Source organism: Scyliorhinus torazame, chromosome 23, assembly GCF_047496885.1.
Source record: "Scyliorhinus torazame isolate Kashiwa2021f chromosome 23, sScyTor2.1, whole genome shotgun sequence".
Classification (NCBI taxonomy): domain Eukaryota; kingdom Metazoa; phylum Chordata; class Chondrichthyes; order Carcharhiniformes; family Scyliorhinidae; genus Scyliorhinus; species Scyliorhinus torazame.
Window position 1 is genome coordinate 73840941 of NC_092729.1, and position 26683 is coordinate 73867623.

Consider the following 26683-nt stretch of genomic DNA (forward strand, 5'->3'; position numbering starts at 1 on the left):
CCTGGAGTGTGTGTGTGGGCTGGCCGGGAGTGGCCTGGAGTGTGAGTGTGGGCTGGCCGGGAGTGACCTGGAGTGTGAGTGTGGGCTGGCCGCGAGTGGCCTGGAGTGTGTGTGTGGGCTGGCCGGGAGTGGCCTGGAGTGTGTGTGTGGGCTGGCCGGGAGTGGCCTGGAGTGTGTGTGTGGGCTGGCCGGGAGTGGCCTGGAGTGTGTGTGTGGGCTGGCCGGGAGTGGCCGGGAGTGTGAGTGTGGGCTGGCCGGGAGTGGCCTGGAGTGTGTGTGTGGGCTGGCAGGGAGTGGCCTGGACTGTGTGTGTGGGCTGGTCGGGAGTGGCCTGGAGTGTGTGTGCGGGCTGGCCGGGAGTGGCCTGGAGTGTGTGTGTGGACTGGCCGGGAGTGGCCTGGACTGTGTGTGTGGGCTGGCCGGGAGTGGCTTGGAGTGTGTGTGTGGGCTGGTCGGGAGTGGCCTGGAGTGTGTGTGTGGGCTGGACGGGAGTGGCCTGGAGTTTGTGTGTGGGCTGGCCGGGAGTGGCCTGGCCTGGAGTGTGTGTGTGGGCTGGCCGGGAGTGGCCTGGAGTGTGTGTGTAGGCTGGTCGGGAGTGGCCTGGAGTGTGTGTGTGGACTGGCCGGGAGTGGCCTGGAGTGTGTGTGTGGGCTGGCCGGGAGTGGCTTGGAGTGTGTGAGTGGGCTGGCCGGGAGTGGCCTGGAATGTGTGTGTGGACTGGCCCGGAGTAGCCTGGAGTGTGAGTGTGGGCTGGCCGGGAGTGGCTTGGAGTGTGTGTGTGGACTGGCCGGGAGTGGCCTGGAGTGTGAGTGTGGACTGGCCGGGAGTGGCCTGGACTGTGTGTGTGGGCTGGCCGGGAGTGGCTTGGAGTGTGTGTTTGGGCTGGCCGGGAGTGGCCTGGAGTGTGTGTGTGGGCTGGACGGGAGTGGCCTGGAATGTGTGTGTGGGCTGGCCGGGAGTGGCCTGGCCTGGAGTGTGTGTGTGGACTGGCCGGTAGTGGCCTGCAGTGTGTGTGTGGGCTGGACGGGAGTGGCCTGGAGTGTGTGTGTGGGCTGGCTGGGAGTGGCCTGGAGTGTGTGTGTGGGCTGGCCGGGAGTGGCCTGGCCTGGAGTGTGTGTGTGGGCTGGCCGGGAGTGGCCTGGCCTGGAGTGTGTGAGTGGGCTGGCCGGGAGTGGCCGGGATTGTGTGTGTGGGCTGGCCGGGAGTGGCCGGGAGTGTGTGTGTGGGCTGGCCGGGAGTGGCCGGGAGTGTGTGTGGGCTGGCCGGGAGTGGCCTGGAGTGTGTGAGTGGGCTGGCCGGGAGTGGCCTGGAGTGTGAGTGTGCACTGGCCGGGAGTGGCCTGGAGTGTGTGTGTGGGATGGCCGGGAGTGGATTGGAGTGTGTGTGTGGGCTGGCCGGGAGTTACCTGGAGTGTGTGTGTGGGCTGGCCGGGAGTGGCCTGGAGTGTGAGTGTGGGCTGGCCGGGAGTGGCCTGGAGTGTGTGTGTGGGCTGGTCGGGAGTGGCCTGGAGTGTGTGTGTGGACTGGCCGGGAGTGGCCTGGAGTGTGTGTGTGGGATGGCCGGGAGTGGCCTGGAGTGTGTGTGTGGGCTGGCCGGGAGTGGCCTGGAGTGTGTGAGTGGGCTGGCCGGGAGTGGCCTGGAGTGTGTGTGTGGACTGGCCGGGAGTGGCCTGGAGTGTGAGTGTGGACTGGCCGGGAGTGGCCTGGAGTTTGTGTGTGGGCAGGCCGGGAGTGGCCTGGAGTGTGTGTGTGGGCAGGCCGGGAGTGGCCTGGACTGTGTGTGTGGACTGGCCGGGAGTGGCTTAGAGAGTGTGTGTGGGCTGGCCGGGAGTGGCCTGGAGTGTGTGTGTGGGCTGGCCGGGAGCGGCCTGGAGTGTGAGTGTGGACTGGCCGGGAGTGGCCTGGAGTGTGTAAGTGGGCTGGCCGGGAGTAGCCTGGAGTGTGCGTGTGGGCTGGCCGGGAGTGGCCTGGAATGTGTGTGTGGGCTGGCCGGGAGTGGCCTGGAGTGTGAGTGTGGGCTGGCCGGGAGTGGCCTGGAGTGTCTGAGTGGGCTGGCCGGGAGTGGCCTGGAGTGTGTGTGTGGGCTGGCCGGGAGTGGCCTGGAGGGTGTGTGTGGGCTGGCCGGGAGTGGCCTGGAGTGTGTGTGTGGGCTGGCCGGGAGTGGCCTGGAGTGTGAGTGTGGACTGGCCGGGAGTGGCCTGGACTGTGTGTGTGGGCTGGCCGGGAGTGGCCTGGAGTGTGTGTGTGGGCTGGCCGTGAGTGGCCTGGAGTGTGTGTGGGCTGGACGGAAGTGGCCTGGAGTGTGTGTGTGGGCTGGCCGGGAGTGGCCTGGACTGTGTGTGTGGGCTGGCCGGGAGTGGCCCGGAGTGTGTGTGTGGGCTGGCCGGGAGTGGCCTGGACTGTGTGTGTGGGCTGGCCGGGAGTGGCCTGGAGTGTGTGTGTGGGCTGGCCGGGAGTGGCCTGGACTGTGTGTGTGGGCTGGCCGGGAGTGGCCTGGAGTGTGTGTGTGGGCTGGCCTGGAGTGGCCTGGAGTGTGTGTGTGGGCTGGCCGGGAGTAGCCTGGAGTGTGTGTGTGGGCTGGCAGGGAGTGGCCTGGAGTGTGTGTGTGGGCTGGCCGGGTGTGGCCTGGCCTGGAGTGTGTGTGCGGGCTGGCCGGGAGTGGCCTGGAGTGGGTGTGTGGGCTGGCCGCGAGTAGCCTGGAGTGTGTGTGTGGGCTGGCCGAGAGTGGCCTGGCCTGGAGTGTGTGTGTGGGCTGGCCGGGAGTGGCCTGGAGTGTGTGTGTGGGCTGGCCGGGAGTGGCCTGGCCTGGAGTGTGTGTGTGGGCTGGCCGGGAGTGGCCTGGCCTGGAGTGTGTGAGTGGGCTGGCCGGGAGTGGCCTGGCCTGGAGTGTGTGTGTGGGCTGGCCGGGAGTGGCCTGGACTGGAGTGTGTGTGTGGGCTGGCCGGGAGTGGCCTGCAGTTTGTGTGTGGGCAGGACGGGAGTGGCCTGGAGTGTGTGTGTGGGCTGGCCGGGAGTGGCCTGGAGTGTGCCTGTGGGCTGGCCGGGAGTGGCCTAGCCTGGAGTGTGAATGTGGACTGGCCGGGAGTGGCCTGGAGTGTGTGTGTGGGCTGGCCGGGAGTGGCCGGGAGTGTGAGTGGGCTGGCCGCGAGTAGCCTGGAGTGTGTGTGTGGGCTGGCCGAGAGTGGCCTGGAGTGTGTGTGTGGGCTGGCCGGGAGTGGCCTGGAGTGTGAGTGTGGGCTGGCCGGCAGATGCCTGGAGTGTGAGTGTGGACTGGCCGGGAGTGGCCTGGACTATGTGTGTGGGCTGGCCGGGAGTGGCCTGGAGATTGTGTTTGGGCTGGACGGGAGTGGCCTGGAGTGTGTGTGTGGGCTGGCCGGGAGTGGCCTGGAGTGTGTGTGTGGGCTGGCCGGGAGTGGCCTGGACTGTGTGTGTGGGCTGGCCGGGAGTGGCCTGGAGTGTGTGTGTGGGCTGCTCGGGAGTGGCCTGGAGTGTGTGTGTGGGCTGGCCGAGAGTGGCCTGGAGTGTGTGTGTGGGCTGGCCGGGAGTGGCCTGGAGTGTGTGTGTGGGCTGGCCGGGAGTGGCCTGGAGTGTGTGTGTGGGCTGGCCGGGAGTGGCCTGGCCTGGAGTGTGTGTGTGGGCTCGCCGGGAGTGACCTGGCCTGGAGTGTGTGAGTGGGCTGGCCGGGAGTGGCCGGGATTGTGTGTGTGGGCTGGCCGGGAGTGGCCGGGAGTGTGTGTGTGGGCTGGCCGGGAGTGGCCGGAAGTGTGTGTGGGCTGGCCGGGAATGGCCTGGCCTGGAGTGTGTGTGTGGGCTGGCCGGGAGAGTCCTGGAGTGTGTGTGTGGGATGGCCGGGAGTGGCCTGGAGTGTGTGTGTGGGCTGGTCGGGAGTGGCCTGGAGTGTGTGTGTGTGGATGGCCGGGAGTGGCCTGGAGTGTGTGTGTGGGCTAGCCGGGAGTTGCCTGGAGTGTGTGTGGGCTGGCCGGGAGTGGCCTGGAATGTGTGTGTAGGCTGAACGGGAGTGGCCTGGAGTGTGTGTGTGGACTGGCCGGGAGTGGCCTGGAGCGTGTGTGTGGGATGGCCGGGAGTGGCCTGGAGTGTGTGTGTGGGCTGGCCGGGAGTGGCCTGGCCTGGAGTGTGTGTGTGGGCTGGCCATGAGTGGCCTGGACTGGAGTGTGTGTGTGGGCTGGCCGGGAGTGGCCTGCAGTTTGTGTGTGGGCAGGACGGGAGTGGCCTGGAGTGTGTGTGTGGGCTGGCCGGGAGTGGCCTGGAGTGTGCCTGTGGGCTGGACGGGAGTGGCCTAGCCTGGAGTGTGAATGTGGACTGGCCGGGAGTGGCCTGGAGTGTGTGTGTGGGCTGGCCGGGAGTGGCCGGGAGTGTGAGTGGGCTGGCCGCGAGTAGGCTGGAGTGTGTGTGTGGGCTGGCCGAGAGTGGCCTGGAGTGTGTGTGTGGGCTGGCCGGGAGTGGCCTGGAGTGTGAGTGTGGGCTGGCCGGGAGTGGCCTGGAGTGTGTGTGTGGGCTGGCCGGGAGTGGCCTGGAGTGTGAGTGTGGACTGGCCGGGAGTGGCCTGGACTGTGTGTGTGGGCTGGCCGGGAGTGGCCTGGAGAGTGTGTGTGGGCTGGACGGGAGTGGCCTGGAGTGTGTGTGTGGGCTGGCCGGGAGTGGCCTGGAGTGTGTGTGTGGGCTGGCCGGGAGTGGCCTGGACTGTGTGTGTGGGCTGGCCGGGAGTGGCCTGGAGTGTGTGTGTGGGCTGCTCGGGAGTGGCCTGGAGTGTGTGTGTGGGCTGGCCGAGAGTGGCCTGGAGTGTGTGTGTGGGCTGGCCGGGAGTGGCCTGGAGTGTGTGTGTGGGCTGGCCGGGAGTGGCCTGGCCTGGAGTGTGTGTGTGGGCTCGCCGGGAGTGACCTGGCCTGGAGTGTGTGAGTGGGCTGGCCGGGAGTGGCCGGGATTGTGTGTGTGGGCTGGCCGGGAGTGGCCGGGAGTGTGTGTGTGGGCTGGCCGGGAGTGGCCGGAAGTGTGTGTGGGCTGGCCGGGAATGGCCTGGCCTGGAGTGTGTGTGTGGGCTGGCCGGGAGAGTCCTGGAGTGTGTGTTTGGGGATGGCCGGGAGTGGCCTGGAGTGTGTGTGTGGGCTGGTCGGGAGTGGCCTGGAGTGTGTGTGTGGGATGGCCGGGAGTGGCCTGGAGTGTGTGTGTGGGCTAGCCGGGAGTTGCCTGGAGTGTGTGTGGGCTGGCCGGGAGTGGCCTGGAATGTGTGTGTAGGCTGAACGGGAGTGCCCTGGAGTGTGTGTGTGGACTGGACGGGAGTGGCCTGGTGTGTGTGTGGGATGGGCGGGAGTGGCCTGGAGTGTGTGTGTGGGCTGGCCGGGAGTGGCTTCGAGTGTGTGTATGGGCTGGCCGGGAGTGGCCTGGAGTAAATGTGTGTGGGCTGGCCGGGAGAGGCCTGGAGTGTGTGTGTGGGCTGGCCGGGAGTGGCCTGGAGTGTGTGAGTGGGCTGGGCGGGAGTGGCCTGGAATGTGTGTGTGGACTGGCCCAGAATGGCCTGGAGTGTGAGTGTGGACTGGCCGGGAGTGGCTTGGACTGTGTGTGTGGGCTTGCCGGGAGTGGCCTGGCCTGGAGTGTGAATGTGGACTGGCCGGGAGTGGCCTGGATTGTGTGAGTGGGCTGGCCGTGAGTAGCCTGGAGTGTGTGTGTGGGCTGGCCGAGAGTGGCCTGGAGTGTGTGTGTGGGCTGGCCGGGAGTGGCCTGGAGTGTGAGTGTGGGCTGGCCGGGAGTGGCTTGGAGTGTGTGAGTGGGCTGGCCGGGAGTGGCCTGGAGAGTGTGTGTGGGCTGGCCGGGAGTGGCTTGGAGTGTGTGTGTGGGCTGGCCGGGAATGGCCTGGAGTGTGTGTGTGGGCTGGCCGGGAGTGGCCTGGAGTGTGTGAGTGGACTGGCCGCGAGTAGCCTGGAGTGTGTGTGTGGGCTGGCCGAGAGTGGCCTGGCCTGGAGTGTGTGTGTGGGCTGGCCGGGAGTGGCCTGGCCTGGAGTGTGTGTGTGGGCTGGCCGGGAGTGGCCTGGACTGGAGTGTGTGTGTGGGCTGGCCGGGAGTGGCCTGGAGTGTGTGTGTGGGCTGGCCGGGAGTGGCCTGGAGTGTGTGTGTGGGCTGGCCGGGAGTGGCCTAGCCTGGAGTGTGAATGTGGACTGGCCGGGAGTGGCCTGGAGTGTGTGTGTGGGCTGGCCGGGAGTGGCCTGGAGTGTGTGTGTGGGCTGGCCGGGAGTGGCAGGGAGTGTGAGTGGGCTGGCCGCGAGTAGCCTGGAGTGTGTGTGTGGGCTGGCCGAGAGTGGCCTGGAGTGTGTGTGTGGGCTGGCCGGGAGTGGCCTGGAGTGTGTGTGTGGGCTGGCCGGGAGTGGCCTGGAGTGTGTGTGTGGGCTGGCCGGGAGTGGCCTGGACTGTGTGTGTGGGCTGGCCGGGAGTGGCCTGGAGTGTGTGTGGGCTGCTCGGGAGTGGCCTGGAGTGTGTGTGTGGGCTGGCCGAGAGTGGCCTGGAGTGTGTGTGTGGGCTGGCCGGGAGTGGCCTGGAGTGTGTGTGTGGGCTGGCTGGGAGTGGCCTAGAGTGTGTGTGTTGGCTGGCCGGGAGTGGCCTGGCCTGGAGTGTGTGTGTGGGCTCGCCGGGAGTGACCTGGCCTGGAGTGGCCGGGATTGTGTGTGTGGGCTGGCCGGGAGTGGCCGGGAGTGTGTGTGTGGGCTGGCCGGGAGTGGCCGGAAGTGTGTGTGGGCTGGCCGGGAGTGGCCTGGCCTGGAGTGTGTGTGTGGGCTGGCCGGGAGAGTCCTGGAGTGTGTGTGTGGGATGGCCGGGAGTGGCCTGGAGTGTGTGTGTGGGCTGGTCGTGAGTGGCCTGGAGTGTGTGTGTGGGATGGCCGGGAGTGGCCTGGAGTGTGTGTGTGGGCTAGCCGGGAGTTGCCTGGAGTGTGTGTGGGCTGGCCGGGAGTGGCCTGGAATGTCTGTGTAGGCTGGTCGGGAGTGGCCTGGAGTGTGTGTGTGGACTGGCCGGGAGTGGCCTGGAGAGTGTGTGTGGGCTGGCCGGGAGTGGCCTGGAGTGCGGGTGTGGGTTGGCCGGGAGTGGCTTCGAGTGTGTGTATGGGCTGGCCGGGAGTGGCTTGGAGTGTGTGTGTGGGCTGGCCGGGAGTGGCCTGGAGTGTGTGTGTGGGCTGGACGGGAGTGGCCTGGAGTGTGTGTGTGGGCTTGCCGGGAGTGGCCCGGAGTGTGTGTGTGGGCTGGCCGGGAGTGGCCTGGCCTGGAGTGTGTGTGTGGACTGGCCGGGAGTGGCCTGCAGTGTGTGTGTGGGCTGGACGGGAGTGGCCTGGAGTGTGTGTGTGGGCTGGCCGGGAGTGGCCCGGAGTGTGTGTGTGGGCTGGCCGGGAGTGGCCTGGCCTGGAGTGTGTGTGTGGGCTGGCCGGGAGTGGCCTGGCCTGGAGTGTGTGAGTGGGCTGGCCGGGAGTGGCCGGGATTGTGTGTGTGGGCTGGCCGGGAGTGGCCGGGAGTGTGTGTGTGGGCTGGCCGGGAGTGGCCGGGAGTGTGTGTGGGCTGGCCAGGAGAGTCCTGGAGTGTGTGAGTGGGCTGGCCGGGAGTGGCCTGGCCTGGAGTGTGTGTGTGGGCTGGCTGGGAGTGGCCTGGAGTGTGTGTGTGGGCTGGCCGGGAGTGGCCTGGAGTGTGTGAGTGGGCTGGCCGGGAGTGGCCTGGAGTGTGAGTGTGGACTGGCCGGGAGTGGCCTGGAGTGTGTGTGTGGACTGGCCGGGAGTGGCCTGGAGTGTGAGTGTGGACTGGCCGGGAGTGGCCTGGACTGTGTGTGTGGGCTGGCCGGGAGTGGTCTGGAGTGTGTGTGGGCTGGTCGGGAGTGGCCTGGAGTGTGTGTGTGGACTGGCCGGGAGTGGCCTGGAGTGTGTGTGTGGGCTGGCCGGGTGTGGCCTGGAGTGTGTATGTGGGCTGGCCGGGAGTGGCCTGGAGTGTGTGTGTGGGCTGGCCGGGAGTGGCCTGGAGTGTGTGTGTGGGATGGCCGGGAGTGGCCTGGAGTGTGTGTGTGAGCTGGCCGGGAGTGGCCTGGAGTGTGTATGTGGGCTGGCCGGGAGTGGCCTGGAGTGTGTGTGTAGGCTGGCTGGGAGTGGCCTGGAGTGTGTGTGTGGGCTGGCCAGGAGTGGACTGGAGTGTGTGAGTGGGCTGGCCGGGAGAGGCCTGGAGTGTGTGTGTGGACTGGCCGGGAGTTGCCTGGAGTGTGAGTGTGGACTTACCGGGAGTGGCCTGGAGTTTGTGTGTGGGCTGGCCTGGAGTGGCCTGGAGTGTGTGTGTGGGCAGGCCGGGAGTGGCCTGGACTGTGTGTGTGTGGACTGGCCGGGAGTGGCTTGGAGTGTGTGTGTGGGCTGGCCGGGAGTGGCCTGGAGTGTATGTGTGGGCTTGCCTAGAGTGGCCTGGAGTGTGTGTGTGGGCTGGCCGGGGGTGGCCTGGCCTGGAGTGTGAGTGTGGACTGGCCGGGAGTGGCCTGGAGTGTGTGAGTGGGCTGGCCGGGAGTAGCCTGGAATGTGTGTGTGGGCTGGCAGGGAGTGGCCTGGAGTGTGAGTGTGGGCTGGCCGGGAGTGGCCTGGAGTGTGTGAGTGGGCTGGCCGGGAGTGGCCCGGAGTGTGTGTGTGGGCTGGCCGGGAGTGGCCTGGAGTGTGCGTGTGGGCTGGCCGGGAGTGACCTGGAGTGTGTGTGTGGGCTGGCCGGGAGTGGCCTGGCCTGGAGTGTGTGTGTGGGCTGGCCGGGAGTGGCCTGGAGTGTGTGTGTGGGCAGGCCGGGAGTGGCCTGGCCTAGAGTGTGTGTGTGGGCTGGCCGGGAGTGGCCTGGCCTGGAGTGTGTGAGTGGGCTGGCTGGGAGTGGCCTGGAGTGTGTGTGTGGGATTTGGCCGAGAGTGGCCGGGAGTGTGTGTGTGGGCTGGCCGGGAGTGGCCGGGAGTGTGTGTGTGGGCTGGCCGGGAGTGGCCTGGCTTGGAGTGTGTGTGTGGGCTGGCTGGGAGTGGCCTGGAGTGTGTGTGTGGGCTGGCCGGGAGTGGCCTGGAGTGTGTGAGTGGGCTGGCCGGGAGTGGCCTGGAGTGTGAGTGTGGACTGGCCGGGAGTGGCCTGGAGTGTGTGTGTGGACTGGCCGGGAGTGGCCTGGAGTGTGAGTGTGGACTGGCCGGGAGTGGCCTGGACTGTGTGTGTGGGCTGGCCGGGAGTGGTCATGAGTGTGTGTGGGCTGGTCGGGAGTTGCCTGGAGTGTGTGTGTGGACTGGCCGGGAGTGGCCTGGAGTGTGTGTGTGGGCTGGCCGGGAGTGGCCTGGAGTGTGTATGTGGGCTGGCCGGGAGTGGCCTGGAGTGTGTGTGTGGGCTGGCCGGGAGTGGCCTGGAGTGTGTGTGTGGGATGGCCGGGAGTGGCCTGGAGTGTGTGTGTGGGCTGGCCGGGAGTGGCCTGGAGTGTGTATGTGGGCTGGCCGGGAGTGGCCTGGAGTGTGTGTGTGGGCTGGCTGGGAGTGGCCTTGAGTGTGTTTGTGGGCTGGCCAGGAGTGGACTGGAGTGTGTGAGTGGGCTGGCCGGGAGTGGCCTGGAGAGGGTGTGTGGGCTGGCCGGGAGTGGCCTGGAGTGAGAGTGTGGACTGGCCGGGAGTGGCCTGGTGTTTGTGTGTGGGCAGGCCGGGAGTGGCCAGGAGTGTGTGTGTGGGCAGGCCGGGAGTGGCCTGGACTGTGTGTGTGGGCTGGCCGGGAGTGGCTTCGAGTGTGTGTATGGGCTGGCCGGGAGTGGCCTGGAGTAAATGTGTGTGGGCTGGCCGGGAGAGGCCTGGAGTGTGTGTGTGGGCTGGCCGGGAGTGGCCTGGAGTGTGTGAGTGGGCTGGGCGGGAGTGGCCTGGAATGTGTGTGTGGACTGGCCCAGAATGGCCTGGAGTGTGAGTGTGGACTGGCCGGGAGTGGCTTGGACTGTGTGTGTGGGCTTGCCGGGAGTGGCCTGGCCTGGAGTGTGAATGTGGACTGGCCGGGAGTGGCCTGGATTGTGTGAGTGGGCTGGCCGTGAGTAGCCTGGAGTGTGTGTGTGGGCTGGCCGAGAGTGGCCTGGAGTGTGTGTGTGGGCTGGCCGGGAGTGGCCTGGAGTGTGAGTGTGGGCTGGCCGGGAGTGGCTTGGATTGTGTGAGTGGGCTGGCCGGGAGTGGCCTGGAGAGTGTGTGTGGGCTGGCCGGGAGTGGCTTGGAGTGTGTGTGTGGGCTGGCCGGGAATGGCCTGGAGTGTGTGTGTGGGCTGGCCGGGAGTGACCTGGAGTGTGTGTGTGGGCTGGCCGGGAGTGGCCTGGAGTGTGTGAGTGGACTGGCCGCGAGTAGCCTGGAGTGTGTGTGTGGGCTGGCCGAGAGTGGCCTGGCCTGGAGTGTTTGTGTGGGCTGGCCGGGAGTGGCCTGGCCTGGAGTGTGTGTGTGGGCTGGCCGGGAGTGGCCTGGACTGGAGTGTGTGTGTGGGCTGGCCGGGAGTGGCCTGGAGTGTGTGTGTGGGCTGGCCGGGAGTGGCCTGGAGTGTGTGTGTGGGCTGGCCGGGAGTGGCCTAGCCTGGAGTGTGAATGTGGACTGGCCGGGAGTGGCCTGGAGTGTGTGTGTGGGCTGGCCGGGAGTGGCCTGGAGTGTGTGTGTGGGCTGGCCGGGAGTGGCAGGGAGTGTGAGTGGGTTGGCCGCGAGTAGCCTGGAGTGTGTGTGTGGGCTGGCCGAGAGTGGCCTGGAGTGTGTGTGTGGGCTGGCCGGGAGTGGCCTGGAGTGTGTGTGTGGGCTGGCCGGGAGTGGCCTGGAGTGTGTGTGTGGGCTGGCCGGGAGTGGCCTGGACTGTGTGTGTGGGCTGGCCGGGAGTGGCCTGGAGTGTGTGTGGGCTGCTCGGGAGTGGCCTGGAGTGTGTGTGTGGGCTGGCCGAGAGTGGCCTGGAGTGTGTGTGTGGGCTGGCCGGGAGTGGCCTGGAGTGTGTGTGTGGGCTGGCTGGGAGTGGCCTAGAGTGTGTGTGTTGGCTGGCCGGGAGTGGCCTGGCCTGGAGTGTGTGTGTGGGCTCGCCGGGAGTGACCTGGCCTGGAGTGGCCGGGATTGTGTGTGTGGGCTGGCCGGGAGTGGCCGGGAGTGTGTGTGTGGGCTGGCCGGGAGAGTCCTGGAGTGTGTGTGTGGGATGGCCGGGAGTGGCCTGGAGTGTGTGTGTGGGCTGGTCGTGAGTGGCCTGGAGTGTGTGTGTGGGATGGCCGGGAGTGGCCTGGAGTGTGTGTGTGGGCTAGCCGGGAGTTGCCTGGAGTGTGTGTGGGCTGGCCGGGAGTGGCCTGGCCTGGAGTGTGTGTGTGGACTGGCCGGGAGTGGCCTGTAGTGTGTGTGTGGGCTGGACGGGAGTGGCCTGGAGTGTGTGTGTGGGCTGGCCGGGAGTGGCCCGGAGTGTGTGTGTGGGCTGGCCGGGAGTGGCCTGGCCTGGAGTGTGTGTGTGGGCTGGCCGGGAGTGGCCTGGCCTGGAGTGTGTGAGTGGGCTGGCCGGGAGTGGCCGGGATTGTGTGTGTGGGCTGGCCGGGAGTGGCCGGGAGTGTGTGTGTGGGCTGGCCGGGAGTGGCCGGGAGTGTGTGTGGGCTGGCCAGGAGAGTCCTGGAGTGTGTGAGTGGGCTGGCCGGGAGTGGCCTGGCCTGGAGTGTGTGTGTGGGCTGGCTGGGAGTGGCCTGGAGTGTGTGTGTGGGCTGGCCGGGAGTGGCCTGGAGTGTGTGAGTGGGCTGGCCGGGAGTGGCCTGGAGTGTGAGTGTGGACTGGCCGGGAGTGGCCTGGAGTGTGTGTGTGGACTGGCCGGGAGTGGCCTGGAGTGTGAGTGTGGACTGGCCGGGAGTGGCCTGGACTGTGTGTGTGGGCTGGCCGGGAGTGGTCTGGAGTGTGTGTGGGCTGGTCGGGAGTGGCCTGGAGTGTGTGTGTGGACTGGCCGGGAGTGGCCTGGAGTGTGTGTGTGGGCTGGCCGGGTGTGGCCTGGAGTGTGTATGTGGGCTGGCCGGGAGTGGCCTGGAGTGTGTGTGTGGGCTGGCCGGGAGTGGCCTGGAGTGTGTGTGTGGGATGGCCGGGAGTGGCCTGGAGTGTGTGTGTGAGCTGGCCGGGAGTGGCCTGGAGTGTGTATGTGGGCTGGCCGGGAGTGGCCTGGAGTGTGTGTGTAGGCTGGCTGGGAGTGGCCTGGAGTGTGTGTGTGGGCTGGCCAGGAGTGGACTGGAGTGTGTGAGTGGGCTGGCCGGGAGAGGCCTGGAGTGTGTGTGTGGACTGGCCGGGAGTTGCCTGGAGTGTGAGTGTGGACTTACCGGGAGTGGCCTGGAGTTTGTGTGTGGGCTGGCCTGGAGTGTGTGTGTGGGCAGGCCGGGAGTGGCCTGGACTGTGTGTGTGTGGACTGGCCGGGAGTGGCTTGGAGTGTGTGTGTGGGCTGGCCGGGAGTGGCCTGGAGTGTATGTGTGGGCTTGCCTAGAGTGGCCTGGAGTGTGTGTGTGGGCTGGCCGGGGGTGGCCTGGCCTGGAGTGTGAGTGTGGACTGGCCGGGAGTGGCCTGGAGTGTGTGAGTGGGCTGGCCGGGAGTGGCCCGGAGTGTGTGTGTGGGCTGGCCGGGAGTAGCCTGGAATGTGTGTGTGGGCTGGCAGGGAGTGGCCTGGAGTGTGAGTGTGGACTGGCCGGGAGTGGCCTGGAGTGTGTGTGTGGGCTGGCCGGGAGTAGCCTGGAATGTGTGTGTGGGCTGGCAGGGAGTGGCCTGGAGTGTGTGAGTGGGCTGGCCGGGAGTGGCCCGGAGTGTGTGTGTGGGCTGGCCGGGAGTGGCCTGGAGTGTGCGTGTGGGCTGGCCGGGAGTGACCTGGAGTGTGTGTGTGGGCTGGCCGGGAGTGGCCTGGCCTGGAGTGTGAGTGTGGACTGGACGGCAGTGGCCTGGAGTGTGTGTGTGGGCTGGCCGGGTGTGGCCTGGAGTCTGTGTGCGGGCTGGCCGGGAGTGGCCTGCAGTGTGTGTGTGGGCTGGACGGAAGTGGCCTGGAGTGTGTGTGTGGGCTGGCCGGGAGTGGCCTGGAGTGTGTGTGTGGGCTGGCCGGGAGTGGCCTGGAGTGTGTGTGTGGGCAGGCCGGGAGTGGCCTGGCCTGGAGTGTGTGTGTGGGCTGGCCGGGAGTGGCCTGGCCTGGAGTGTGTGAGTGGGCTGGCTGGGAGTGGCCTGGAGTGTGTGTGTGGGATTTGGCCGAGAGTGGCCGGGAGTGTGTGTGTGGGCTGGCCGGGAGTGGCCGGGAGTGTGTGTGTGGGCTGGCCGGGAGTGGCCTGGCCTGGAGTGTGTGTGTGGCCTGGCTGGGAGTGGCCTGGAGTGTGTGTGTGGGCTGGCCGGGAGTGGCCTGGAGTGTGTGAGTGGGCTGGCCGGGAGTGGCCTGGAGTGTGAGTGTGGACTGGCCTGGAGTGGCCTGGAGTGTGTGTGTGGACTGGCCGGGAGTGGCCTGGAGTGTGAGTGTGGACTGGCCGGGAGTGGCCTGGACTGTGTGTGTGGGCTGGCCGGGAGTGGTCATGAGTGTGTGTGGGCTGGTCGGGAGTTGCCTGGAGTGTGTGTGTGGACTGGCCGGGAGTGGCCTGGAGTGTGTGTGTGGGCTGGCCGGGAGTGGCCTGGAGTGTGTATGTGGGCTGGCCGGGAGTGGCCTGGAGTGTGTGTGTGGGCTGGCCGGGAGTGGCCTGGAGTGTGTGTGTGGGATGGCCGGGAGTGGCCTGGAGTGTGTGTGTGGGCTGGCCGGGAGTGGCCTGGAGTGTGTATGTGGGCTGGCCGGGAGTGGCCTGGAGTGTGTGTGTGGGCTGGCTGGGAGTGGCCTTGAGTGTGTTTGTGGGCTGGCCAGGAGTGGACTGGAGTGTGTGAGTGGGCTGGCCGGGAGTGGCCTGGAGAGGGTGTGTGGGCTGGCCGGGAGTGGCCTGGAGTGAGAGTGTGGACTGGCCGGGAGTGGCCTGGTGTTTGTGTGTGGGCAGGCCGGGAGTGGCCAGGAGTGTGTGTGTGGGCAGGCCGGGAGTGGCCTGGACTGTGTGTGTGGACTGGCCGGGAGTGGCTTGGAGTGTGTGTGTGGGCTGGCCGGGAGTGGCCTGGAGTGTATGTGTGGGCTTGCCTGGAGTGGCCTGGAGTGTGTGTGTGGGCTGGCCGGGATGGCCTGGCCTGGAGTGTGAGTGTGGACTGGCCGGGAGTGGCCTGGAGTGTGTGAGTGGGCTGGCCGGGAGTAGCCTGGAATGTGTGTGTGGGCTGGCAGGGAGTGGCCTGGAGTGTGAGTGTGGGCTGGCCGGGAGTGGCCTGGAGTGTGTGAGTGGGCTGGCCGGTAGTGGCCCGGAGTGTGTGTGTGGGCTGGCCGGGAGTGGCCTGGAGTGTGTGTGTGGGCTGGCCGGGAGTGACCTGGAGTGTGTGTGTGGGCTGGCCGGGAGTGGCCTGGCCTGGAGTGTGAGTGTGGACTGGACGGGAGTGGCCTGGAGTGTGTGTGTGGGCTGGCCGGGTGTGGCCTGGAGTCTGTGTGCGGGCTGGCCGGGAGTGGCCTGCAGTGTGTGTGTGGGCTGGACGGAAGTGGCCTGGAGTGTGTGTGTGGGCTGGCCGGGAGTGGCCTGGAGTGTGTGTGTGGGCTGGCCGGGAGTGGCCTGGAGTGTGTGTGTGGGCTGGCCGGGAGTGGCCTGGAGTGTGTGTGTGGGCTGGCCGGGAGTGGCCTGGAGTGTGTGTGTGGGCAGGCCGGGAGTGGCCTGGCCTGGAGTGTGTGTGTGGGCTGGCCGGGAGTGGCCTGGCCTGGAGTGTGTGAGTGGGCTGGCTGGGAGTGGCCTGGAGTGTGTGTGTGGGATTTGGCCGAGAGTGGCCGGGAGTGTGTGTGTGGGCTGGCCGGGAGTGGCCGGGAGTGTGTGTGTGGGCTGGCCGGGAGTGGCCTGGCCTGGAGTGTGTGTGTGGCCTGGCTGGGAGTGGCCTGGAGTGTGTGTGTGGGCTGGCCGGGAGTGGCCTGGAGTGTGTGAGTGGGCTGGCCGGGAGTGGCCTGGAGTGTGAGTGTGGACTGGCCTGGAGTGGCCTGGAGTGTGTGTGTGGACTGGCCGGGAGTGGCCTGGAGTGTGAGTGTGGACTGGCCGGGAGTGGCCTGGACTGTGTGTGTGGGCTGGCCGGGAGTGGTCATGAGTGTGTGTGGGCTGGTCGGGAGTTGCCTGGAGTGTGTGTGTGGACTGGCCGGGAGTGGCCTGGAGTGTGTGTGTGGGCTGGCCGGGAGTGGCCTGGAGTGTGTATGTGGGCTGGCCGGGAGTGGCCTGGAGTGTGTGTGTGGGCTGGCCGGGAGTGGCCTGGAGTGTGTGTGTGGGATGGCCGGGAGTGGCCTGGAGTGTGTGTGTGGGCTGGCCGGGAGTGGCCTGGAGTGTGTATGTGGGCTGGCCGGGAGTGGCCTGGAGTGTGTGTGTGGGCTGGCTGGGAGTGGCCTTGAGTGTGTTTGTGGGCTGGCCAGGAGTGGACTGGAGTGTGTGAGTGGGCTGGCCGGGAGTGGCCTGGAGAGGGTGTGTGGGCTGGCCGGGAGTGGCCTGGAGTGAGAGTGTGGACTGGCCGGGAGTGGCCTGGTGTTTGTGTGTGGGCAGGCCGGGAGTGGCCAGGAGTGTGTGTGTGGGCAGGCCGGGAGTGGCCTGGACTGTGTGTGTGGACTGGCCGGGAGTGGCTTGGAGTGTGTGTGTGGGCTGGCCGGGAGTGGCCTGGAGTGTATGTGTGGGCTTGCCTGGAGTGGCCTGGAGTGTGTGTGTGGGCTGGCCGGGATGGCCTGGCCTGGAGTGTGAGTGTGGACTGGCCGGGAGTGGCCTGGAGTGTGTGAGTGGGCTGGCCGGGAGTAGCCTGGAATGTGTGTGTGGGCTGGCAGGGAGTGGCCTGGAGTGTGAGTGTGGGCTGGCCGGGAGTGGCCTGGAGTGTGTGAGTGGGCTGGCCGGTAGTGGCCCGGAGTGTGTGTGTGGGCTGGCCGGGAGTGGCCTGGAGTGTGTGTGTGGGCTGGCCGGGAGTGACCTGGAGTGTGTGTGTGGGCTGGCCGGGAGTGGCCTGGCCTGGAGTGTGAGTGTGGACTGGACGGGAGTGGCCTGGAGTGTGTGTGTGGGCTGGCCGGGTGTGGCCTGGAGTCTGTGTGCGGGCTGGCCGGGAGTGGCCTGCAGTGTGTGTGTGGGCTGGACGGAAGTGGCCTGGAGTGTGTGTGTGGGCTGGCCGGGAGTGGCCTGGAGTGTGTGTGTGGGCTGGCCGGGAGTGGCCTGGAGTGTGTGTGTGGGCAGGCCGGGAGTGGCCTGGTCTGGAGTGTGTGTGTGGGCTGGCCGGGAGTGGCCTGGCCTGGAGTGTGTGAGTGGGCTGGCTGGGAGTGGCCTGGAGTGTGTGTGTGGGATTTGGCCGGGAGTGGCCGGGAGTGTGTGTGTGGGCTGGCCGGGAGTGGCCGGCAGTGTGTGTGTGGGCTGGCCGGGAGTGGCCTGGCCTGGAGTGTGTGTGTGGGCTGGCCGGGAGTGGCCTGGAGTGTGTGTGTGGGATGGCCGCGAGAGTCCTGGAGTGTGTGTGTGGGCTGGCCGGGAGTGACCTGGCCTGGAGTGTGTGTGTGGACTGGCCGGGTGTGGCTAGGAGTGTGTGTGTGGGCTGGCCGGGAGTGGCCTGGAGTGTGTGTGTGTTGGCTGGCCGGGAGTGGCCTGGAGTGTGTGTGTGGGCTGGCCGGGAGTGGCCTGGAGTGTGTGAGTGGGCTGGCCGGGAGTGTCCTGGAATGTGTGTGTGGACTGGCCCGGAGTGGCCTGGAGTGTGAGTGTGGACTGGCCGGGAGTGGCCTGGACTGTGTGTGTGGGCTGGCCGGGAGTGGCCTGGCCTGGAGTGTGAATGTGGACTGGCCGGGAATGGCCTGGATTGTGTGAGTGGGCAGGCCGGGAGTGGCCTGGAGTGTGTGTGTGGGCTGGCCGAGAGTGGCCTGGAGTGTGTGTGTGGGCTGGCCGGGAGTGGCCTGGAGTGTGTGTGTGGGCTGGCCGGGAGTGGCCTGGAGTGTGTGTGTGGGATGGCCGGGAGTGGCCTGGAGTGTGTGTGTGGGCTGGCCGGGAGTGGTCTGGAGTGTGTATGTGGGCTGGCCGGGAGTGGCCTGGAGTGTGTGTGTGGGCTGGCTGGGAGTGGCCTCGAGTGTGTGTGTGGGCTGGCCAGGAGTGGACTGGAGTGTGTGAGTGGGCTGGCCGGGAGTGGCCTGGAGTGTGTGTGTGGACTGGCCGGGAGTGGCCTGGAGTGTGAGTGTGGACTGGCCGGGAGTGGCCTGGAGTTTGTGTGTGGACAGGCCGGGAGTGGCCTGGAGTGTGTGTGTGGGCAGGCCGGGAGTGGCCTGGACTGTGTGTGTGGACTGGCCGGGAGTGGCTTGGAGTGTGTGTGTGGGCTGGCCGGGAGTGGCCTGGAGTGTATGTGTGGGCTTGCCTGGAGTGGCCTGGAGTGTGTGTGTGGGCAGGCCGGGAGTGGCCTGGCCTGGAGTGTGAGTGTCGACTGGCCGGGAGTGGCCTGGAGTGTGTGTGTGGGCTGGCCGGGAGTGGCCTGGAGTGTGTGTGTGTGGGCTGGCCGGGAGTGGCCTGGAGTGTGTGTGTGGGTTGGCCGGGAGTGGCCTGGAGTGTGTGAGTGGGCTGGCCGGGAGTGGCCTGGAATGTGTGTGTGGACGGGCGCGGAGTGGCCTGGAGTGTGAGTGTGGACTGGCCGGGAGTGGCCTGGACTGTGTGTGTGGGCTGGCCGGGAGTGGCCTGGCCTGGAGTGTGAATGTGGACTGGCCGGGAGTGGCCTGGATTGTGTGAGTGGGCAGGCCGGGAGTGGCCTGGAGTGTGTGTGTGGGCTGGCCGAGAGTGGCCTGGAGTGTGTGTGTGGGCTGGCCGGGAGTGGCCTGGAGTGTGTGTGTGGGCTGGCCGGGAGTAACCTGGAGTGTGTGTGTGGGCTGGCCGGGAGTGGCCTGGCCTGGAGTGTGAATGTGGACTGGCCGGGAATGGCCTGGATTGTGTGAGTGGGCAGGCCGGGAGTGGCCTGGAGTGTGTGTGTGGGCTGGCCGAGAGTGGCCTGGAGTGTGTGTGTGGGCTGGCCGGGAGTGGCCTGGAGTGTGTGTGTGGGCTGGCCGGGAGTGGCCTGGAGTGTGTGTGTGGGATGGCCGGGAGTGGCCTGGAGTGTGTGTGTGGGCTGGCCGGGAGTGGTCTGGAGTGTGTATGTGGGCTGGCCGGGAGTGGCCTGGAGTGTGTGTGTGGGCTGGCTGGGAGTGGCCTCGAGTGTGTGTGTGGGCTGGCCAGGAGTGGACTGGAGTGTGTGAGTGGGCTGGCCGGGAGTGGCCTGGAGTGTGTGTGTGGACTGGCCGGGAGTGGCCTGGAGTGTGAGTGTGGACTGGCCGGGAGTGGCCTGTAGTTTGTGTGTGGGCAGGCCGGGAGTGGCCTGGAGTGTGTGTGTGGGCAGGCCGGGAGTGGCCTGGACTGTGTGTGTGGACTGGCCGGGAGTGGCTTGGAGTGTGTGTGTGGGCTGGCCGGGAGTGGCCTGGAGTGTATGTGTGGGCTTGCCTGGAGTGGCCTGGAGTGTGTGTGTGGGCTGGCCGGGAGTGGCCTGGCCTGGAGTGTGAGTGTGGACTGGTCGGGAGTGGCCTGGAGTGTGTGAGTGGGCTGGCCGGGAGTAGCCTGGAATGTGTGTGTGGGCTGGCCGGGAGTGGCCTGGAGTGTGAGTGTGGGCTGGCCGGGAGTGGCCTGGAGTGTGTGAGTGGGCTGGCCGGGAGTGGCCCGGAGTGTGTGTGTGGGCTGGCCGGGAGTGGCCTGGAGTGTGTGTGTTGGCTGGCCGGGAGTGACCTGGAGTGTGTGTGTGGGCTGGCCGGGAGTGGCCTGGAGTGTGTGTGTGTGGGCTGGCCGGGAGTGGCCTGGAGTGTGTGTGTGGGTTGGCCGGGAGTGGCCTGGAGTGTGTGAGTGGGCTGGCCGGGAGTGGCCTGGAATGTGTGTGTGGACGGGCGCGGAGTGGCCTGGAGTGTGAGTGTGGACTGGCCGGGAGTGGCCTGGACTGTGTGTGTGGGCTGGCCGGGAGTGGCCTGGCCTGGAGTGTGAATGTGGACTGGCCGGGAGTGGCCTGGATTGTGTGAGTGGGCAGGCCGGGAGTGGCCTGGAGTGTGTGTGTGGGCTGGCCGGGAGTGGCCTGGAGTGTGTGTGTGGGCTGGCCGGGAGTAACCTGGAGTGTGTGTGTGGGCTGGCCGGGAGTGGCCTGGAGTGTGAGTGTGGGCTGGCCGGGAGTGGCCTGGAGTGTGAGTGTGGGCTGGCCGGGAGTGGCCTGGAGTGTGTGAGTGGGCTGGCCGGGAGTGGCCTGGAGTGTGTGAGTGGACTGGCCGGGAGTGGCCTGGAGTGTGAGTGTGGACTGGCCGGGAGTGGCCTGGCCTGGAGTGTGTGTGTGGACTGGCCGGGAGTGGCTTGGAGTGTGTGAGTGGGCTGGCCGGGAGTGGCCTGGAGTGTGTGTGTGGGCTGGCCGGGAGGGGCCTGGCCTGGAGTGTGTGTGTGGGCTGGCCGGGAGTGGCCTGGAGTGTGTGTGTGGGCTGGATGGGAGTGGCCTGGAGTGTGAGTGTGGACTGGCCGGGAGTGGCCTGGACTGTGTGTGTGGGCTGGCCGGCAGTGGCTTGGAGTGTGTGTGTGGGCTGGCCGGGAGTGGCCTGGAGTGTGTGTGTGGGCTGGACGGGAGTGGCCTGGAGTGTGTGTGTGGGCTGGCCGGGAGTGGCCTGGAGTGTGTGTGTGGACTGGCCGGGAGTGGCCTGGAGTGTGAGTGTGGACTGGCCGGGAGTGGCCTGGAGTGTGTGTGTGAGCTGACCGGGAGTGGCCTGGAGTGTGAGTGTGGACTGGTCGGGAGTGGCCTGGAGTGTGAGTGTGGACTGGCCGGGAGTGGCCTGGAGTGTGAGTGTGGACTGTCCGGGAGTGGCCTGGAGTGTGTGTGTGGGCTGGCCGGGAGTGGCTTGGAGTGTGTGTGTGGGCTGGCCGGGAGTTACCTGGAGTGTGTGTGTGGGCTGGCCGGGTGTGGCCTGGAGTGAGTGTGTGGGCTGGCCGGGAGTGGCCTGGAGTGTGTGTGTGGGCTGGTCGGGAGTGGCCTGGAGTGTGTGTGTGGACTGGCCGGGTGTGGCCTGGAGTGTGAGTGTGGACTGGCCGGGAGTGGCCTGGAGTGTGTGTGTAGGCAGGCCGGGAGTGTCCTGGACTGTGTGTGTGGACTGGCCGGGAGTGGCCTGGAGTGTGTGTGTGGGCTGGCCGGGAGTGGACTGGAGTGTGTGAGTGGGCTGGCCGGGAGTGGCCTGGAGTGTGTGTGTGGACTGGCCGGGAGTGGCCTGGAGTGTGAGTGTGGACTGGCCGGGAGTGGCCTGGAGTGTGTGTGTGGGCAGGCCGGGAGTGGCCTGGACTGTGTGTGTGGACAGGCCGGGAGTGGCTTGGAGAGTGTGTGTGGGCTGGTCGGGAGTGGCCTGGAGTGTGTGTGTGGGCTGGCCGGGAGTGGCCTGGAGGGTGTGTGTGGGCTGGCCGGGAGTGGCCTGGAGTGTGTGTGTGGGCTGGCCGGGAGTGGCCTGGCCTGGAGTGTGAATGTGGACTGGCCGGGAGTGGCCTGGATTGTGTGAGTGGGCTGGCCGGGAGTAGCCTGGAGTGTGTGTGTGGGCTGGCCGTGAGTGGCCTGGAGTGTGTGTGTGGGCTGGCCGGGAGTGGCCTGGAGTGTGAGTGTGGGCTGGCCGGGAGTGGCCTGGAGTGTGAGTGTGGGCTGGCCGCGAGTGGCCTGGAGTGTGTGTGTGGGCTGGCCGGGAGTGGCCTGGAGTGTGTGTGTGGGCTGGCCGGGAGTGGCCTGGAGTGTGTGTGTGGGCTGGCCGGGAGTGGCCTGGAGTGTGTGTGTGGGCTGGCCGGGAGTGGCCGGGAGTGTGTGTGTGGGCTGGCCGGGAGTGGCCGGGAGTGTGTGTGTGGGCTGGCCGGGAGTGGCCTGGCCTGGAGTGTGTGTGTGGGCTGGCTGGGAGTGGCCTGGAGTGTGTGTGTGGGCTGGCCGGGAGTGGCCTGGAGTGTGTGAGTGGGCTGGCCGGGAGTGGCCTGGAGTGTGAGTGTGGACTGGCCGGGAGTGGCCTGGAGTGTGTGTGTGGACTGGCCGGGAGTGGCCTGGAGTGTGAGTGTGGACTGGCCGGGAGTGGCCTGGACTGTGTGTGTGGGCTGGCCGGGAGTGGTCATGAGTGTGTGTGGGCTGGTCGGGAGTTGCCTGGAGTGTGTGTGTGGACTGGCCGGGAGTGGCCTGGAGTGTGTGTGTGGGCTGGCCGGGAGTGGCCTGGAGTGTGTATGTGGGCTGGCCGGGAGTGGCCTGGAGTGTGTGTGTGGGCTGGCCGGGAGTGGCCTGGAGTGTGTGTGTGGGATGGCCGGGAGTGGCCTGGAGTGTGTGTGTGGGCTGGCCGGGAGTGGCCTGGAGTGTGTATGTGGGCTGGCCGGGAGTGGCCTGGAGTGTGTGTGTGGGCTGGCTGGGAGTGGCCTTGAGTGTGTTTGTGGGCTGGCCAGGAGTGGACTGGAGTGTGTGAGTGGGCTGGCCGGGAGTGGCCTGGAGAGGGTGTGTGGGCTGGCCGGGAGTGGCCTGGAGTGAGAGTGTGGACTGGCCGGGAGTGGCCTGGTGTTTGTGTGTGGGCAGGCCGGGAGTGGCCTGGAGTGTGTGTGTGGGCAGGCCGGGAGTGGCCTGGACTGTGTGTGTGGACTGGCCGGGAGTGGCTTGGAGTGTGTGTGTGGGCTGGCCGGGAGTGGCCTGGAGTGTATGTGTGGGCTTGCCTGGTGTGGCCTGGAGTGTGTGTGTGGGCTGGCCGGGAGTGGCCTGGCCTGGAGTGTGAGTGTGGACTGGCCGGGAGTGGCCTGGAGTGTGTGAGTGGCCTGGCCGGGAGTAGCCTGGAATGTGTGTGTGGGCTGGCAGGGAGTGGCCTGGAGTGTGAGTGTGGGCTGGCCGGGAGTGGCCTGGAGTGTGTGTGTGGGCTGGCCGGGAGTGACCTGGAGTGTGTGTGTGGGCTGGCCGGGAGTGGCCTGGCCTGGAGTGTGAGTGTGGACTGGACGGGAGTGGCCTGGAGTGTGTGTGTGGGCTGGCCGGGTGTGGCCTGGAGTCTGTGTGCGGGCTGGCCGGGAGTGGCCTGCAGTGTGTGCGTGGGCTGGACGGAAGTGGCCTGGAGTGTGTGTGTGGGCTGGCCGGGAGTGGCCTGGAGTGTGTGTGTTGGCTGGCCGGGAGTGACCTGGAGTGTGTGTGTGGGCTGGCCGGGAGTGGCCTGGTCTGGAGTGTGTGTGTGGGCTGGCCGGGAGTGGCCTGGCCTGGAGTGTGTGAGTGGGCTGGCTGGGAGTGGCCTGGAGTGTGTGTGTGGGATTTGGCCGGGAGTGGCCGGGAGTGTGTGTGTGGGCTGGCCGGGAGTGGCCGGGAGTGTGTGTGTGGGCTGGCCGGGAGTGGCCTGGCCTGGACTGTGTGTGTGGGCTGGCCGGGAGTGGCCTGGAGTGTGTGTGTGGGATGGCCGCGAGAGTCCTGGAGTGTGTGTGTGGGCTGGCCGGGAGTGACCTGGCCTGGAGTGTGTGTGTGGACTGGCCGGGAGTGGCTAGGAGTGTGTGTGTGGGCTGGCCGGGAGTGGCCTGGAGTGTGCGTGTGTTGGCTGGCCGGGAGTGGCCTGGAGTGTGTGTGTGGGCTGGCTGGGAGTGGCCTGGAGTGTGTGAGTGGGCTGGCCGGGAGTGGCCTGGAATGTGTGTGTGGACTGGCCCGGAGTGGCCTGGAGTGTGAGTGTGGACTGGCCGGGAGTGGCCTGGACTGTGTGTGTGGGCTGGCCGGGAGTGGCCTGGCCTGGAGTGTGAATGTGGACTGGCCGGGAATGGCCTGGATTGTGTGATTGGGCAGGCCGGGAGTGGCCTGGAGTGTGTGTGTGGGCTGGCCGAGAGTGGCCTGGAGTGTGTGTGTGGGCTGGCCGGAAGTGGCCTGGAGTGTGTGTGTGGGCTGGCCGGGAGTGGCCTGGAGTGTGTGTGTGGGATGGCCGGGAGTGGCCTGGAGTGTGTGTGTGGGCTGGCCGGGAGTGGTCTGGAGTGTGTATGTGGGCTGGCCGGGAGTGGCCTGGAGTGTGAGTGTGGGCTGGCCGGGAGTGGCCTGGAGTGTGAGTGTGGGCTGGCCGCGAGTGGCCTGGAGTGTGTGAGTGGGCTGGCCGGGAGTGGCCTGGAGTGTGTGAGTGGACTGGCCGGGAGTGGCCTGGAGTGTGAGTGTGGACTGGCCGGGAGTGGCCTGGCCTCGAGTGTGTGTGTGGACTGGCCGGGAGTGGCTTGGAGTGTGTGTGTGGGCTGGCCGGGAGTGGCCTGGAGTGTGTGTGTGGGCTGGCCGGGAGTGGCCTGGCCTGGAGTGTGTGTGTGGGCTGGCCGGGAGTGGCCTGGAGTGTGTGTGTGGGCTGGATGGGAGTGGCCTGGAGTGTGAGTGTGGACTGGCCGGGAGTGGCCTGGACTGTGTGTGTGGGCTGGCCGGGAGTGGCTTGGAGTGTGTGTGTGGGCTGGCCGGGAGTGGCCTGGAGTGTGTGTGTGGGCTGGACGGGAGTGGCCTGGAGTGTGTGTGTGGGCTGGCCGGGAGTGGCCTGGAGTGTGTGTGTGGACTGGCCGGGAGTGGCCTGGAGTGTGAGTGTGGACTGGCCGGGAGTGGCCTGGAGTGTGTGTGTGAGCTGACCGGGAGTGGCCTGGAGTGTGAGTGTGGACTGGTCGGGAGTGGCCTGGAGTGTGAGTGTGGACTGGCCGGGAGTGGCCTGGAGTGTGAGTGTGGACTGTCCGGGAGTGGCCTGGAGTGTGTGTGTGGGCTGGCCGGGAGTGGCTTGGAGTGTGTGTGTGGGCTGGCCGGGAGTTACCTGGAGTGTGTGTGTGGGCTGGCCGGGAGTGGCCTGGAGTGTGTGTGTGGGCTGGCCGGGTGTGGCCTGGAGTGTGTGTGTGGGCTGGTCGGGAGTGGCCTGGAGTGTGTGTGTGGACTGGCCGGGAGTGGCCTGGAGTGTGAGTGTGGACTGGCCGGGAGTGGCCTGGAGTGTGTGTGTAGGCAGGCCGGGAGTGGCCTGGACTGTGTGTGTGGACTGGCCGGGAGTGGCCTGGAGTGTGTGTGTGGGCTGGCCGGGAGTGGACTGGAGTGTGTGAGTGGACTGGCCGGGAGTGGCCTGGAGTGTGTGTGTGGACTGGCCGGGAGTGGCCTGGAGTGTGAGTGTGGACTGGCCGGGAGTGGCCTGGAGTGTGTGTGTGGGCAGGCCGGGAGTGGCCTGGACTGTGTGTGTGGACAGGCCGGGAGTGGCTTGGAGAGTGTGTGTGGGCTGGTCGGGAGTGGCCTGGAGTGTGTGTGTGGGCTGGCCGGGAGTGGCCTGGAGGGTGTGTGTGGGCTGGCCGGGAGTGGCCTGGAGTGTGTGTGTGGGCTGGCCGGGAGTGGCCTGGCCTGGAGTGTGAATGTGGACTGGCCGGGAGTGGCCTGGATTGTGTGAGTGGGCTGGCCGGGAGTAGCCTGGAGTGTGTGTGTGGGCTGGCCGAGAGTGGCCTGGAGTGTGTGTGTGGGCTGGCCGGGAGTGGCCTGGAGTGTGAGTGTGGGCTGGCCGGGAGTGGCCTGGAGTGTGAGTGTGGGCTGGCCGCGAGTGGCCTGGAGTGTGTGTGTGGGCTGGCCGGGAGTGGCCTGGAGTGTGTGTGTGGGCTGGCCGGGAGTGGCCTGGAGTGTGTGTGTGGGCTGGCCGGGAGTGGCCTGGAGTGTGTGTGTGGGCTGGCCGGGAGTGGCCGGGAGTGGGAGTTTGGGCTGGCCAGGAGTGGCCTGGAGTGTGTGTGTGGGCTGGCCGGGAGTGGCCTGGAATGTGTGTGTGGACTGGCCGGGAGTGGCCTGGACTGTGTGTGTGGGCTGGCCGTGAGTGGCTTGGAGTGTGTGTGTGGGCTGGTCGGGAGTGGCCTGGAGTGTGTGTGTGGGCTGGACGGGAGTGGCCTGGAGTTTGTGTGTGGGCTGGCCGGGAGTGGCCTGGCCTGGAGTGTGTGTGTGGGCTGGCCGGGAGAGTCCTGGAGTGTGTGTGTGGGCTGGCCGGGAGTGGCCTGGAGTGTGTGTGTGGGCTGGCCGGGAGTGGCCTGGAGTGTGTGTGTGGGCTGGCCGGGAGTGGCCTGGAGTGTGTGTGTGGACTGGCCGGGAGTGGCCTGGACTGTGTGTGTGGGCTGGCCGGGAGTGGCTTGGAGTGTGTGTGTGGGCTGGTCGGGAGTGGCCTGGAGTGTGTGTGTGGGCTGGACGGGAGTGGCCTGGAGTTTGTGTGTGGGCTGGCCGGGAGTGGCCTGGCCTGGAGTGTGTGTGTGGGCTGGCCGGGAGAGTCCTGGAGTGTGTGTGTGGGCTGGCCGGGAGTGGCCTGGAGTGTGTGTGTGGGCTGGCCGGGAGTGGCCTGGAGTGTGTGTGTGGGCTGGCCGGGAGAGTCCTGGAGTGTGTGTGTGGGCTGGCCGGGAGTGGCCTGGCCTGGAGTGTGAGTGTGGGCTGGCCTCCCACCTGCCCCCTCATTGTAGAATCGACTTGCGTTTCTAGAAACTCCCCCATTACTTACTGTTTTTCCAGGGAATAATTTACAGTGGTCCCTGGGCAGTATATCATTATTTACAGTGGTCCCTGGGCAGTATATCATTATATACAGTGGTCTCTGGCTAGTATATCATTATATACAGTGGCCCCTGGGCAGTATATCATTATATACAGTGGTCCCTGGGCAGTAAATCATTATTGACAGTGGTACCTGGGTAGCATATCATTATATACAGTGGTCTCGGGCTAGTCTATCATTATATACAGAGGTCCCTGGGCAGTATATCATTATTGACAATGGTCCCTGGGTAGTATATCATTATTTACAGTGGTCTCTGGGCAGTATATCATTATTTACATTGGTCCCTGAGCAGTATATCTTTATATGCAGTGGTCCCTGCGCAGTATATCATTATTGACAGTGGTCGCTGGGTAGTATATCATTATTTACAGTGGTCTCTGTGCAGAATATCATTATATACAGTAGTCCCTGGGTGGTATGTCATTATTTACAGTAGTCCCTGGGTGGTATGTCATGACTTACAGTGGTCACTGGGTTGTATATCATTATTTACAGAGGCCTTGGGGAGGTAGCATCATTTACAGTGGCCACTGGATAGTATTTCATTAGTTACAGTGGTCCCTGGGCAGTATATCATTATTTACAGTGGTCCTTGGATAGTGCATCATTTTTTGCAGTGATCCCAGGGTAGATTATTATCATTTGCAATGGTCCTTTGGGAGTACAGCATTTTTTGCACGGGTCCCTGAGTAGTATCTCATTCTTTACAGTGGTCCCTGGGAAGCTCATCGTTATTTACAGTGGTCCCTGTGTAGTAAATCATTATGCACAGCGGTCCCTGGGTAGAATAACATTATATACAGTGGTCCCTGGTTAGTAAATCATTATTTACAGTCGTCCCTGGATAGTATACCCTTATTTACAGTGGCCTTGGGTAGGTATCATCATTTACAGTGGTCACTGGATAGTAATTCATTATTTACAGTGGTCCCTGGGTAGAATATCATTATTTACAGTGGCCTTGGGTAGGTATCATCATTTACAGTGGTCACTGGATAGTAATTCATTATTTATAGTGGTCCCTGGGTAGAATATCATTATTTACAGTGGTCCCTGGATAGTATATCATTATCTGCAGTGGTCCCTGGTTAGAATATCATTATTTACTGTGGTCCGTGGGTAGTATCTCATTATTT